The 17075-nt window shown below is 33.4% G+C and overlaps 1 protein-coding gene across 1 annotated transcript in view; it reads left to right on the top strand.

Moving 5' to 3' along the window:
• The first annotated feature begins 426 nt into the window (after positions 1 to 426).
• Positions 427 to 17075, top strand: part of LOC136849163 (uncharacterized) — a 41440-nt gene continuing 24791 nt past the window's right edge. Inside the window, exon 1 of the mRNA XM_067122261.1 lies at positions 427 to 899. The gene's annotated coding sequence lies outside the window, so the exon portion shown is untranslated. The remainder of the gene's footprint in view (positions 900 to 17075) is intronic.

Raw genomic sequence — 17075 nt, 5'->3', positions numbered from 1 at the left:
ATGTTTCTAATGTGAAAATAGTTCACAGTGCAGAAGGAAGTAACAGGCGACTGTAAGAAAAAATGCATAAAAATTTCACATGAGGCAACTTCGAAAACAACAAAGCATTGTGCTTTGTTAGCTTTGCCCAACTTTCTCAAATAGTTTGTTTCGAATAATGCTTTTGCATTTCGTGAATTTAAGAGATTTTGGCAAAACATTTCCAATAAACAAAAACAAAAAGCGAGCCTGAGGTTATACCTTTTCATTCAAGAAATAAAAAAATTAAAGCAACATAACAGGCTGCACTGTATGCCACCTTCTGCGGGCACACATCCACGATGAATGAAGAAAAGAAAGAAAAAAAAGTCAGATGAAGAGGGTCGTTTAGCGATGCGCATCTTTTAGCGGGCCTGTATATATACCGAGGAAAAGGTGGCCACGACCAGTGTGTCGTTGACCGTGGAGTGAAGCGCACCCAACAGGCGTTCTGCGTTCCCAGTTGACCGAAGTCGATTAATGACTACAAGTTCGTGTATTAGGCTTGTGAATTTATGTGATTATTGTTACCTAACTCTTTCAAGGGTGGTAGATGCCTACCTTCATTACTGATGCACTTTGCTAGTCAGTGCGTCCGATAAATAATTGTAAAACCGAAATATTTTGAGTTTTGCCACAAAAACTCGAGACGATCGAAATATTTCCTAAGGCGGAAAGGCGAATACAACAGCGGTAAAATCTTTATAAATCTTCTTTTCTTCAGCAAGGCTGGAAATGACATAGAACTGGCTTGATTATTTTTCCTTAACCTTTTTTTTTTTCAAAGAACTGCAACCTAATTGGACTTCTTCAAAGGAAAAAAAGGAGAGAGAGAAAAAATTCCAGCACAGCGAACTTGTCGACAAAAATCAGTGCTAATGGTGGGTGTCTGGTTAATTTAAAGTTGTGATTTTTATTTTTATTCTTTTAGAGTTTTATGTCCGTGAAAATGTTTTATTTTTCTATTTTCTAAGAAGATTTGTGGCTGCATGGTAAATGTAAGTAACATGTATATTTTGCAAGATATCAATTTTCATGTATGAACTTTACGAGCCATCCCCTCCCCGCCCCCAAAAAAAAAAGTATCCAGTAATTCCTGAAAGAATTAAACTAGATTACATGACGAAATTTTATCTGGGTATATTAATATGAAATTAATCGTTTTGATCACGTAGATTTATATTAATCAGCAATCGTTACCGTAGATGTTTGTGATCATCATTAAACAATACTTGTTAAAAGATAAAAAGTATTCGTCATGATAATACAGAAGGTGACTGCAAAACAGCTTATCACTATCGTAGATGTTGAAGGATTTCACACATTAATGAAAATATATTAGGTTATTTCTGCATCGGTTTTGATGCCTTTGTCAGTTTATAAAAATAAAGGAGGTTTGAAATAAATGAGCGAAACAAAAATATACGGAAAAATTATAAATTACCAGAAAATGAGAATAATGAAAATGGATTTTTTTGTTATTATTTTACAAGAGGTAACAATGGTAGTTATCCTTATTTAATATAATATTGCTTCTACACAGAGCATGAGTTCACTCTTGTATATTGATGTATTTTGTAACTTGCTCCTTATTTAATTGAATAGCATGCGGAAGAGTATATGGTTTAAAACAGTAATAGAAAATTCCCTTTCTCCTAACAAAGCTTTGTCTTCTTAGGTCTTTACACTTAAAAGCAATTATTAAATAAGCATACAATACCTTACATTATATGTTCTTTAAATTATGAGAGCTTTCTTCAAGCCTATAGCCATTAGGGGAAGATTCTTAGAATTCCAACAGTGTAATTTGAATGGAAAGTTGTAATTAAACAATGATGTCAAATAACAATCAGCTAACGACAGACCGTGAAAGTTTATTATGTTTTGAAAATGCTGCGGGGCTCGTTATCTGGTTAAGAAAGCTGTTATAAGAATATGTGATGATATCTCTTTAAAAAAAAAAAACTCTTTCAAGATCGTGACAGAACTCTTTCCATAGTTAAATGCAAACACTAGAGTAATACATCAAGGAATACATCAATAAAATAAGTAAATGGAAACGGGAGAATGATTGTTATTTAATAAGAATGGTCTCACCTTGGGATTGTAAAGATTACCAGCAAAGAATTAATTTCAAGGGAAAAGGTAAATATCTCATGACGTGGAAAACTCCTCCACAAATATTGATTTTAATACCGGATTTATTTGCGTTTCATCCTTATTGTGTGTTTTACAATCAGGAGGACACCACGCTCTGACTATCTGTCTCTCTGTCTCTCTTTATATATATTTATTATATATATATATATATATATATATATATATATATATATATATATATATATATATATATATATATATATATATATATATATATATATATATATATATATATATATATATATATATATATATATATATATACATTGTATGTATACATTTCTGACTCACATCAGGATCGAACCCAGATCTTTCAATTAAAAGGCAAAGGCTTTGCCCATTAGGCCATACATATAAAAAAAGTTGGCCATACACAGATAGATATATATAAAAAGTTATAATATATGATATATATATATATATATATATATATATATATATATATATATATATATATATATATATATATATATATATATATATATATTTGTGCGTGTGTCTGTATGTGTGCAGATGAGTATATGTCCGTTTGTTCACCTGAGACTTTATAAGTATTTTTCTAGTACATTTAATACCTAGATGTTATCCAGGAACTTATATTTTCTCATTTCTTTTAGCTGGACCTTATCCTGTCGGGTTTACAGGTAAAACAGTAAATAACATTTTGAGAACAATCTCTAATAATTTGTTTCAGTATTTTATTGTGTTATGGTAAAGCTGCGTGGTGTTCGAGGATGTGTGATCTAAAATCCCCGATTTAATTATTTTCTGTTATTCTTTGCAACCTTTGGGTTTTATTTTATTTGGTATATCCTATTGTTTTCATTTTAATTTCTACAAATAATATTTTTCAGAAAATGATATTATTGAAATTTATGCTGAAAGTAAAAAGCCATTATATTTGAGATCTGACTAAATTACCAGCAAGGGTCTGTCACTTGAATGATTTTTGATCCAGTAATTTAAGGTAATGTTTCAAATTTTTGCAGAAAATGCAATCGATTTCCATTAAACTATCAATCATAAAGAGTATTGGAACTCCTTCTAATATTCAGTTAAATCACAAGGGGCCCTAGTTCTAATATCTTTGTATGATTTGCGGAGTATGTAGTCTTGAGTATAAAGTGATTCCCTTAAACAGTTAGATTTCAAAGGACACATGAACTGGACTATTTTTTCCGTCTAGGAATGTGGCAATTGTTAGCTTTTAGCATAAGTGGATTTCCGAATACTTCACATATTTTATAAGTAAATGTATTACATTACCTGAAATACATCTGCAATGTAGTGTTTGGTTCTTTATAATTTCGAGTAAGTTTCACATTATAAATGAAACTTATTGGAATGGTCATATTTGACGTGATAAGCACTGGCGAGTTTGGTGTCCCAAATTCTAGTGCAGAACCTTGGGGACGTCAGTTTAAAGTTTATCACATGTTATTTCCTCGAGAATTTAAGACCACTGCTGACTGCGTGGTCTCCTTATGAGTCCGTGTCTAGTGCTTTGCCCTACAGGACTGAGGGTTTCCATGTTTATAAATAAAAAAAATGCATAACAACAAGTACAAATACAGATATCCACATGCATACATTTTGCCTACTATTACAACGTATACCTGAAAGATTTGATGAACAGGTATCCTGTAAAAGTAAGTGTGCAATGGTCCTGTCATTATTTTTAGAAGCTACTTCTACTTACTGCAAGATCATGAGAAGGATAAAATTAAACTTTCCCAGTAACTGAAAACTGTATAGAAATAGAATCATTATTATGCTAACATCGACATCCATATGTGTGTGCGGCTTTGCTTATGTTTATATATATATATATATATATATATATATATATATATATATATATATATATATATATATATATATATATATATATATATATATATACATACATATATATACATACATACATATATATATATATATATATATATATATATATATATATATATATATACATACAAATATGTATATACAGAATAAAGTGAGCACATAAAAACGCCAAAATGTAGAAAGGTGATGCTATAACTTAGGAGAACAAGTGTCTCCCTCTACAGGCAGGTTCATTACCTGCCTGTAGAGGAGAAAGTTGTTCTCCGAAATATATAGCATTAACTTTCTACATTTTGGTGTTTTTATGGGTTCCTTTTATTAGATGAAATTCTGTTTAAATAAAAATGTTTTAACAGAAAATATTTATATATATATATATATATATATATATATATATATATATATATATATATATATATACATATATATATACACATATATCTTTTCTTCTTCTTCTTTTAACGTGCTTTTTATTCCCATATATGCCTTCTTTGGAAGGACTTTTGATTTGGCTTTATATATATATATATATATATACATACATATTGCGCGGGTATGGCATACATATACAAACATATATATATATATATATATATATATATATATATATATATATATATATATATATATATATATAGTGTATGTGTGCATGAAAACGTTTTATGCAAGTTTATTTGTACAATCACAATGTATGTCAAACATTAAGGAACTAGTGCATACAGAATTTCAGAACAACATTCAGGTACAAATGAAAGGTACACACGAAAAATTCTATACAAGCACACGAAAAGTTCACAGTAAAAAAATGAAAAAGCCTCAGAAAGACCAGCCCTGTATAAAAATACAAGCTGTACAATTTCACCAACCTGTTTTTTTATATTTTTAAGAACCGTCGATACAGAAAAAGAGATAAAGATGAGAGATAGAAGCAATACCAGAGTCCTGCTATTGTTATTGTTTTAGCACTCAAAATCTATTCCATTCCTGGAAGCGAAAGTTTCCAAAACGCGCATATAAATGCTCTGAATATATACATATATATATATATATATATATATATATATATATATATATATATATATATATATATATATATATATATATATATATATATATATATATATATGGCTTCTTTTTAAATATAATATTTATATTTGTCAACTCCGTTTTGAATTTACTTATCAGTCCCACAAAATCTACATTATTTTACATATGAAGATACTTGTAGCAGATTATGCCCACGAGTATACTGAACTGTAATATCAAGACGTGTTGTTGAACTGAAGTATATTTCATTTTCTTAGATAGAAACTCTCAAATTTATTGAATTGATAAACCTTGAAAAATTATGATGCAAAAAATATACTGATAAGAAACACCTAGAGGGGCTTTTAGTCTAACTGTCCTTTTTTCTTTTTATGTAGAGGCAAATAAACCTACCAGTTTGAACCCATAAGCTTGCTCTGCCCAGATGAAGGAAAAGGAGAGTGAAATGAAAAAAAAAATTAATACAAATAAACAACGATAGACCATCAGTGATGGAAGTCTAGAGGCCTTTGAAAACGTAAACGTGAATGCAGTTTTTTTTTCATAACTATCATAAAATATAATGACTAAAGAAAAACACACGAAGACAATAGTTGCAAATGTACAGAGGAAAAAGCAAAACCTTTTTATCTATGGGGCCCAATAATGCACGAATGTTGAAAACAAATAATTTTCGTGCGTTTTTAGAAGAATGACGCTTTGCTTATGACGTTCATATGTGGGCTAATGGACAAGCTTTTGATGCTGGAGAGATGTTTAACGAAGGCAATCACATTTGATTCAACAAAGCGATGGCTGACAAGGTGAGGATTGCCATCGTTATGTTACTTTATTGTGTCACTTTAAAGGTGTGTGTGTATGTATATATATATATATATATATATATATATATATATATATATATATATATATATATATATATATATATATATATATATATATATATATATATATATATATATATATATATATATATATATATATATATATATATATATATATATATATTATTTATTTATATATATATATATATATATATTATACACATACATATATATTATATATATATATATATATATATATATATGGTTTTATATATATTTATTGTTTATTTATTTGTCAGTTAAGACTGTCTATTCTCACCACCATCCCTACATTATATTTTTAGCTGACCTGCAAAAAAATTGGTTTTAGGGTGGGCATTTTTGTTCATTATCAGATTAGCTAATGTCTCTTTATAAAATTCACTTATGGAACTCCTCCAGTGCGAAAGGCATATATATATATATATATATATATATATATATATATATATATATATATATATATATATATATATATATATATATATATATATATATATATATATATATATATATATATATATATATATATATATATATATATATATTGGGGAAATGAAATAGGCTCATGTACAAGAGAACAAGGAAGTAGTTTCAGGTCCAGAGAGAGAGAGAGAGAGAGAGAGAGAGAGAGAGAGAGAGAGAGAGAGAGAGAGAGAGAGAGCAGGAACCTGTTCTGGCTCCTCTGGCTGAGCACTTTATCAACAGCCTCAAAGCCAGCAGGTTGCTCAATGGGCTTCGAAAACGTAAACTCGACGCTAATTCCACCTTCCCCGTCTAATGGCGACGAGGATCTCTCTAAGCTTAGAGTTTCCTTCATTGTTTTGATCTGTTTGTGCAACGTCTTTCCCCGTTAGGGCTAGGTAAACTCTACATTGGCCGCCCTTTATTAAAGAAAAGCAATCTCTAAACAACCCTTTAAGGAAACAAAATTATGTTTGCGGTTTACAGAAAGTGCTCAAAACTTATTAATATTAAATAACCGGGAAACCTCACATATATCTCCTTTTCACCAGATGTAGCAAAAGTGATAAAAATAGCAACATTTGCTTTTGATTTAACCATATTGTTGAATAATGGCTATCCAGCAGTAGTTGATTAAAAGGATAGATAGAAAATGCAACAGTTCAGGAGTTTGGAGATTTTTTTCTACCAAGCTAAGGGCAAGACTAGCACAGTGATAGCTATATCGTATTCCCTCATTCAGATTCGATTCCTGTCATGCAACAAGTGAAAAATGCGCCGAAGTATCTTCGGTGCAGTCGAGTTTTCTGTACAGCGTATAATGCAGTATGAAACTCTCAACCACGGCCCATGAAACTCTCAGCCGCGGCCCATGAAACTTTCAGCCACGGCCCAGTGGTGGCATGAGTTGTTGGCACCTATAGCGGTGCCAGACGCACGATCATGTCTAACTTTAACCTTAAATAAAATAAAAACTACTGAGGCTAGAGGGCTGCAATTTGGTATGTTTGATGATTGGAGGGTGGGTGATCAATATGCAGAAAAAGTGAGACGGACAGACAAACAGCCATCTAAATAGTTTCCTCTTACAGAAAGCTAAAAAGTACTTGCATCTTGTGTGCCTTCACTTTCGTCAGCAACTAAAGCTTCTTTGATGAAAATTATTTATATTGGTTATGTCATTAACTTAACTGATCTATGTGAAGATGAAAATCTAAGGTTTGGAAATTCGTCAAACAGTCGTGATATATACATGGTACAGAAATTATTGTAAAACTTACATGCATGAATTACATGTTAATAGCGCATATTAGCCATGGTTTTCAGGTGCAATTTTATCACCATCATTCCAAAATTAATTAGAGCACCACAGAGAAACTTACTGATGCAATATTCTCTACTTAACATCGAAGATCGTAACGAAAACGAAATATGACAAAGGTTCTGGGTTAAGGGCGAACGACAGAATGGTGTAGAATCTTCATAAGATGCAACATGTTACGTGAACGTACCAAGGCTACCTTTTTTTTTTTATAATACCTTCAATTTGAGTTAATAGTACTCTCCAAAACTAAAAGTATATTCAGCAAGTATACTGTTCTTGTCCTACTATTCATCAGCAGGAAAGGAACGATTAAAAACATAAAATGACAGTACAAAGACAACATTAAAATTATCGTTGGTTTGATTAATGCTAATTATGAGGTGAAGATAGTGAGATAAATTAAAAAGTTTAAGTCCACGCGAACTTAAACCTTTTTAAGTGGTGTTTCATCTTCACTTTTACTCAATTAGTTTTGTTTTCGAGAAATTCCTGTAAATGTATTGACTTTGATACCAAAAATGCCATGAGAATTTTCGCTGAAAAATTATAAATTTGCGTTCACTGTTTATAGTCACTTGTAGGAAGTTACCAACCACCTACAATTTACATAAACAGTCTCAGCTCTTTTCATTCATATAAAAAATAATAATGCAAGTATCAATACTTGTCATAATTCAGAGTATGGCAGTAATAACCATGCACAAATAAAAAAAACCATCGGTATATTGCTAATATACATTTTTCCAGTTTTTTGTCAGTAATTTACTCAAATCTGATGTAATGATTATCTTAGTCCATTTAAATCAATCTATTAAAATTTCAAAGCAATAGTGTGGATTCACATAGTCATCACTAATGCTGACTGTACTCAGATAATAAAGAAAATAGTTTATAGCCTGAACATAATATTTAAGGAAATCATTTCCTTATTAAATGCAGAGCTTAATACCAATCTAATTCATAATGAAAATAATGTTATCGTGATGTATTTTTTATTTTAATAAAAACTTGCAATTTCATTTGTAGCATAGTGTGAGGAACTTCATTCCGGATTTCGATTAAATTCTGGATTAGAAGGGAAAAAACATGAACGTATTTTTCTTAGAATAGATTAATCTCACTTCGTCATCAAGGTTATGAAAGCTCTTTAAAAGGGCAAAATCGCTTGGATGTGAATGGTGGAAATTTACTGAACAGAATTTCTGACATATGCCTTTTTGGTTAGATTCCGCCATATCCCATCATGCTGAAGCATATCGATCTAGTAGCAAGGAAATTTGAATGACTTTGCAACTAGATGCTTCTATTTTACCCACAAGCATCGTCCCATATAGTTAGGAGCCAAATACTGAATGGTGGAAATTTTCTAAACAGAATTTCTGACAAGGGTCTTGTTGGGAGATTCCGCCATATCCCATCATGCTGAAGCATATCGATCTAGTAGCAAGGAATTCTGAAGGGCATTGCAACTAGATGCTTCTAATATACCAACAAGCATCGTCCTATGTAGTTAGGAACCAAATATTGAATGGTGGAAATTTCCTAAACAGAATTTCTGACATAGGTCTTTTTGGGAGATTCCGCCATATCCCATCATGCTGAAGCATATCAATCTAGTAGCAAGGAAATCTGAAGGGCATTGCAACTGGATGCTTCTGTTATACCCACAAGCATCGTCCCATATAGTTAGGAGCCAAATATTGAATGGTGGAAATTTTCTAAAGAGAATTTCTGACACAGATCTTTTAGGGAGATTTCGTCATGTTGAAGCATATCGATTTAGTAGCAAGGAAATCTGAAGGGCATTGCAACCAGATGCTTCTATTATACCCACCAGCATCGTCCCATATAGTTAGGAGCCAAATATTGAATGGTGGAAATTTTCTAAACAATTTCTGACACATATCTTTTTGGGAGATTCCGTCATGCTGAAGCATATCGATCTAGTAGCAAGGAAATCTGAAGGGCATTGCAACCAGATGCTTCTATTATACCCACCAGCATCGTCCCATATAGCTGGGAGCCAAATATTGAATGGTGGAAATTTTCTAAACAGAATTTCTGACATAGATCTTTTTAGGAGATTCCGCCATATCCCATCATGCTGATGCGTATCAATCTAGTAGCAAGGAAATCTAATGACATTGCAACGAGATGCTTCTATTTTACCCACCAGCACCGTCACATATAGCTAGGAGCCAAACATATGCCCCTATTACCTCCAGTAGCATTGTCTATTTTCGCTGGGAGGCTCATTCAGTCTCATTTTCGGAACAACGTTGTAAACTCTCGCATTTCTATTCGGGTTTCCTCGCAATAGGGGAAAAAAATCCGAGAAAAAATGAGCATCCGGCAAGAAATCCCCTCCCGTTAATCCATCTCTTGAAATGGACACCGCGCATTACCGATGAAAAGGAAGGGATTTACCATAACGAGCCCCAGACGACACAAGAACCCCTCCTTCCGAGGTGTGAAAACAATTACGAAAGGTGGGAATGCGGGAGATGATGATGAGGAAATTGCTGCACAAAGAGATCCTAATGATGATGGTGGCGAGGACAGCGAATATTGCAGGGAAATGTGCTTGCGTTTCATTTCGTCTGATCCCTTTCGGGCGGTCGGGAAAAGATGAAAATGTCTGTGAGAGAGAGAGAGAGAGAGAGAGAGAGAGAGAGAGAGAGAGAGAGAGAGAGAGAGAGAGAGAGAGAGAGAGAGAGAGCGGGCTGGTGAATTAGATAAAAACCAGAATGAAGAGAGAGAGAGAGAGAGAGAGAGAGAGAGAGAGAGAGAGAGAGAGAGAGAGGGGCTGAGGAGGCATGAGAGAGAGAGAGAGAGAGGGAGAGGGGGCTGTCAGGTGGATGGTGCTTGTTTAATTCAAATAAACAGTACTTTAAAAACTTTGTAAAAATCGTTGTTGCCTGGTTTATATCTAAAGTCACATCTTACAATAAAGTAGTGTTCTTATACTGAGCTATGAAGTCCACTGAATGGGAAACTATCAAATCCATAGAGAACGAATTAAATCTTGTGCCGTTTTCGGATTTGCAGTGAATAAATAAATTCACTGCTGATATCATACATTCCTGAAGTTATTGATGGTGACGGGTATGTTGAAACTCTCAAGGTAAATTGTCATTAATCCTCAAATTCGGCATAACACTAAAACAGTTAATTAAAGTACAATGCAACAAGTTTATCCCTTTCTTTTCCCCCTCAAGCAATCAAGACCCTTTCAGAGCAGAAGTCCAGAAGAATGATAAAAATGCGAAATGAATGCCAAGATATTCCAAAGAATTTTCTTCTGCTTAAATTAAGCTCCTGGGAGCTCGAGAATTCTAGATACAGAGAATAAAGCTTCACTTCCAAGGAATGATAAAGTTAAAGATCGACAAGAGAAAAGACGTCACCCTGACTTGTGAAACTTGGAACGACATTCTTACTATTGGAATGTCTGGAAGAAATGACCTTATAAAATATTTACGGTATGCCGACTTCCGAACGAACATAAAGTTCTTATACTAAAGGAGAGCGAAGAAGAATTTTTTATTTGTATTTTTTTTTGTTTTGGCTACAGAATCAACCAATGGTGGACGACATCGGCTTCACACGCGGAATTTGACAATCCTACTAAAGACGAAAGTAGATGCTGTTAGGAACGAAGTTTTCTTAAAAATATCTTATTTAAGAATCTAGTAATGTGCGTGGAGCGTAGATTTGGCGTCTACCTGCTTTATTGGAAAAATACGACTCTGGTTTTTTTCCGAATGAAATTTTCCAATAAACCAAAGGATGACGGAACGTAAAAATAAGAATTCCTTTAGCTTCACAAGAAAATTTTCGAAAATTTCTGGAGGGCATCCGGCTATTCTTTGTACGTGCGTAATGAGGAAGTAAACAAATCTTGCTAACTAGTTTTATACGAGTCTTTTTTTATGACCTAAACCGTCAGTACGTTTTGCCATAATTAATTTCATCTAACAATTTATTCTATCTGGCGTAAATTCAACTGAACTTTTGTTGGTTAGATAAATAAGAATAAACATATTTACATTGTCATCTTTTCTCTTTTTAATGTCTAGTCAGAGAGAGAGAGAGAGAGAGAGAGAGAGAGAGAGAGAGAGAGAGAGAGAGAGAGAGAGAGAGTAGGGGATGGTTGGTGAAACAGGTAAAAAAAACCGTACTGAATGGAGAGAGAGAGAGAGAGAGAGAGAGAGAGAGAGAGAGAGAGAGAGAGAGAGAGAGAGAGAGAGTATGGGAGGGTTGGTGAAATAAGTAAAAAAAAACTGAATGAAGAGAGAGAGAGAGAGAGAGAGAGAGAGAGAGAGAGAGAGAGAGAGAGAGAGAGAGAGAGAGAGAGAGAGAGAGAGAGAGAGAGAGAGAGAAAGAGAAGAGAGAGAAAAAGCTGAAATAGGTACTGAATGAAGAGAGAGAGAGAGAGAGAGTAAGAGAGAGAGAGAGAGAGAGAGAGAGAGAGAGAGAGAATGGGAGACTGAATGAGAGAGAGAGAGAGAGAGAGAGAGAGAGAGAGAGAGAGAGAGAGAGAGAAGGGAGGGGGGTGGAATAGATAAAAAAAAAACGTACTGAGTGGAGTGAAGCGGCATGAGAGAGAGAGAGAGAGAGAGAGAGAGAGAGAGAGAGAGAGAGAGAGAGAGAGAGAGAGAGAGAGAGAGAGAGAGAGTGATGGAACATGTAAGTTCTGCTATAACAGAATGAAAATGATTTTGTCAGGATCTCGGGATGGAATCTCTTTTCCCAATAAGGCAATTTCGGTCGGATAAGTCTCTCCCTCGGAATCTATTGTCTCATCTTGTGTTCTCTTATATTGAGAAATTCTCCTGATACTTTTAATATGTTCCTAGTTTTCCTTATCCCCTCTTCGTGTCTTTTGCTATCTATATTCCTGAAGGAAATAAATTTTGCTATCTATCTTCCTGAAGGGAATAAATGTGGAAATAGTTCTCTTGATTCCTTAACTTTTCCTCTGAATAAAAACCAGTGTACATATTTACCTAAGCTTTACTGTACACTTCAGTACATTATGTAGCATATCTTGTCGTAAAGATAAATACTGGAACAATATATATTCAGTATGAAATGCAACTCCTAAAAACTTTGGAAATACGAAAATAAATAAATACATAAATTCAAAATGAATATTCTGAAACTTTGGAAATAAGAAAATAATTAAATACTGTATATAAATTTCAAATGTAATTTCTGTAACTCTGGAAATAAGAAAATAATTAAATACATAAGTAAAAATCTTTAAAAGAGAAAAACATTGATTTGTGGTCTGCAACTCTTTTACACCACTGCAATCTTGATGGACACCACAGGAAATTACGCCGGTGGAATCAACAGATATTGGTTTGGATCCTCCGGAAATAAAAAACCTTTTTCAAATATAAGACGGGTGGTAAAGTGAACCGTTAGCGTACTGGACATAGGAACTAAGATCAAGTAAATTACGTTGTCAGTTGAAAGAATTTGCTTATGATAGTTGCTTCAAGTTTGGTAGAATGATGGAAGGTATGCTTGCAAAATCACTTAATATTAGTTCAACACAGGAAAAACAAGAATAGTTCACGTATGGATGACAATTACAACAAGGGATACTCGCATCTAAAAAGGCTATAAAATAAAAGGAAACAGAAAAGAATTTATGGAAAAATAAAGAGTTATTTTCACGTCTCATTCCATTGGCCGATGAAACAGAAGAGTTAATTCTTTAATGTATTGGGAAGAAGTGAATGTGAGGAGTGGATTTTTCTTATGCTCTCTCTCTCTCTCTCTCTCTCTCTCTCTCTCTCTCTCTCTCTCTCTCTCTCTCTCTCTCTCTCTCTCATGTCGTACATGATTGGACAAATACGACAATATACACTTGTCGACAGATTATCGAACGCCTGTAAATTGCATATACAATGTTGAGCTCATAGGGACATAACTAGAATGACTGGTGTTCTTACATATTCATGAAGAGCGATTTTCAATAACTCTCCCACACGCACACATTTAAGGCAAGCAATCACGCACAAGAGTCATGAAATGTATCCGGAGAGGAGCAGACCTGATACTTTATGCAAATATTGCAAACCCTAAACAATTTTATGGTTCTTTTTTCAGGAGCAAGAGTACCGAGTTTTATCCTTTCTATTAGAGGCTAAGGAATTCAGGTCAATGAAATACAGATGTTTAAAGGAGAAATAACCCATTTACCTGGGCGGAAGTGGAGACCAATTCTTAATTTTAGTGATTAGGCACACCTCCCTATGGTTTTGAGGGCAATGAGTAGTCTTTGGTAGAGGTTTTTTTCCATTTACCTCTCCTATTTAATATTTCTCCACAAACTTGCTTACATTTCCTGGACTTTAGAATATCCTTTTTATTCTATTTGAGCATTTTAAATAAAGTGCATAGGATGAACACATTTTCAGAGATAATGACTGGGAAACATGACGTAAGTTCTCTGGAAAACATAGGCTAACCTTCAGTCTTCTTATGCTAATTTAAGGAAAAGCCCCAACTCAGTCCCATAAATGTACAATTGGATACTAGACACTTACTTCCTTACTGTCAATTCGCTCACAAGAATCCACTAGGCAGTTATGATCTCCGTTTATGGCTAGCTTGTTGTATTCAAGACAACTTTGACAACGAATATACGCAGACTGACTCACTTTGAGTTTAATTGTAACCTGTCTTTTACTACCTTAAGACTATATAATTATTGCATCTTAAATGTCGAAAGTGAGGCTATCTGTATCATTCAGTTTAAAGGGAATATGAGAAAGATGTTGAATATTAGGTTTTTAATTAACCTAAACACTAATTCGTTTGGTGTTCCTCAGGGGTGTGTCACAGGACTCTTTTAAACATAGATCCTCGTTTGACTGGTATTCCAAAGGGTGGTGTTCTAGGACATTTGTGGAAGAATTAGATCCTTGATTGATTGGTATTCCAAAGGGTGGTGTTCTAGGACATTTGTGGAATTAGATCCTTGATTGATTGGTATTCCAAAGGGTGGTGTTCTAGGGCATTTGTGGAGGACCTTTTTCCTAATACACTTGACCGTTCCTCCCAGCGAAGGGTAAAGTTGTTGTGTGTTCACTGAGATAAATCTCGAATGGATGAATAAGAGGAACATTCGGTCGGTGGGTTGTGAGGCTACATTCCAGCGAAACTAAGACTTCATTGATTAAAGCTTCCATGACCCGTCGAGCATAGGTGGCACTTTACTTAGTGACTTTAAATACTTGATGATATCAAATGTTAACTTCGACTCCAAAGTTGTGATTTCACAGCATTTTAAAACTATTTGATCTAAAGTCTACAAAGTTGACGGTATTAGTGAGACACGCTTCAGATCTTTTACTCAGTCAAAACTTGTGTACATTTCTCGTGAACAGAAACCATTCTGGACCTATATCTTTTCTCAAAAATGGAAGATTATGGTTTAGAAAAACAGCCAAAGATATATTTTTGGCTCCATGAAACTATTCCATTTCTACATTCAAATTCAATAGCCTGCCAGCATTCATTATAGCAAGTGAAACTTAAAATATCTCTACACTGAAAAGGAATGGCCAAAGAGGAAAGGTGACCTTTTGATTTGAATCGCACGTTAAATATTTAAATATGCAGAAGAATTTAAGAGCGAACTGACACTTCATTTTAGTGCCTGTCGCAAAAATTAGTGGGTGATGCTCGCTTTGCTTAGCGTGCACATCTGAATTTTGTTCAAACGCTACGTTGTCACGATATCTGTTACCTGATATACTTTTCTTTTTCATTTTGTCATAAAACTGCGGAATAGGCTTCCATGCAATGTTATTGATTTTTATATCCATTAGTTTAAGAAGGCTGTCGAAGCAATTTGTTTTTCAATATATACATACATACGTGTAAATATATACACACGCATATATATATAGTACAGTGTATATATATATACAGACATATGTGTGTGTATGGACACTCTCTTCTGTGAAAGTTTGTTTCGCAAGTTACTGGTCTATTTAATTTATTCCAAGTATATACTTCCTTATCATAATTATAATAAAATAATCATCATCATCACTACGGTTACTAATAAGAAAAAGTATCAAGTGCAGTTCTTATCCAGAAACCAATTATTTATCCTCTTTGATTTTCAGACGATAATCGCGGATTATTTTCACAGCAGTCTGTTACTCAAAGACGGCTGATCCTAAGTGCGACCACACCCAACGTTGCGTGCATCCTAGATCGAACGAGAACTCTTACTTACATTTTATTTGCAGGCGCGCACGCACGCACACACATATACATATAAATAGTTTCTATCTGTATAAATATTCTATATATATATATATATATATATATATATATATATATATATATATATATAATATATATATATATATAATATAACCAGTCTAATAAAGCAATGCTTTCTAGAATACGATGGTATGGTGGAGATGGTTCTAATCAACTTTAGTGTGATGTACCTAAATATTAGAGAATATGCAAGAACTGAACTTAACTTACATTATTCTTCATAGCAGCGTGGGCGAGGTCGAATTTTGCCACATAGGGTACAAGTTTTGTTTTTCATTTATTCCCCACTTGGATAAAGGGCATGTAGAGAAAAGGGCATCAAAGAAAATGGTGAAGTCGCCAAACAGTTATGACGTCATCGTAGAATAGCAGAAATCTCTTGTTTTCGTTAACCAGTCATCTGTAGGAGTAGGTTCAGTTATATTAAAAATCGTTTTTTTAAATCTGTCTTTAGGGTAAACAGCTGAAAGTATCAATTGGTTTTAAAACAGTTACATAGAAGAAACATATTAATGTTGAAATGACACCTAGTGGAAAAATATATATATATATATATATATATATATATATATATATATATATATATATATATATATATATATATATATATATATATATATATATATATAAATTTCTGACTCACATCAGGATCGAACCCAGGCCTTTGAGTGAAAGGCTGAGGCGCTGCCCACTAGGCCGCACAAGTCATAAAACAAGCTGGAACCTGAGGGCAACTTCTTTTATAACTTGTGTGGCCTAGTGGGCAGCGCCCTTGCTTTCAATTGAAAGACCTGGGTTCGATCCTGATGTGAGTCAGAAATTTATTTCTGTTCCACACGTGATCGTGTGTTGATTATTTCTAATATATATATATATATATAAATATATATATATATATATATATATATATATATATATATATATATATATATACACACACACACACACACACACACACACACACACACATATATATATATATATATATATATATATATATATATATATTCGTATCTGTTGCTGATGGGTCACAG

The sequence above is a fragment of the Macrobrachium rosenbergii genome, chromosome 20 (genome assembly GCF_040412425.1).
Source record: "Macrobrachium rosenbergii isolate ZJJX-2024 chromosome 20, ASM4041242v1, whole genome shotgun sequence".
Lineage (NCBI taxonomy): Eukaryota > Metazoa > Arthropoda > Malacostraca > Decapoda > Palaemonidae > Macrobrachium > Macrobrachium rosenbergii.
This window is presented reverse-complemented; position numbering and strand designations above follow the sequence as displayed.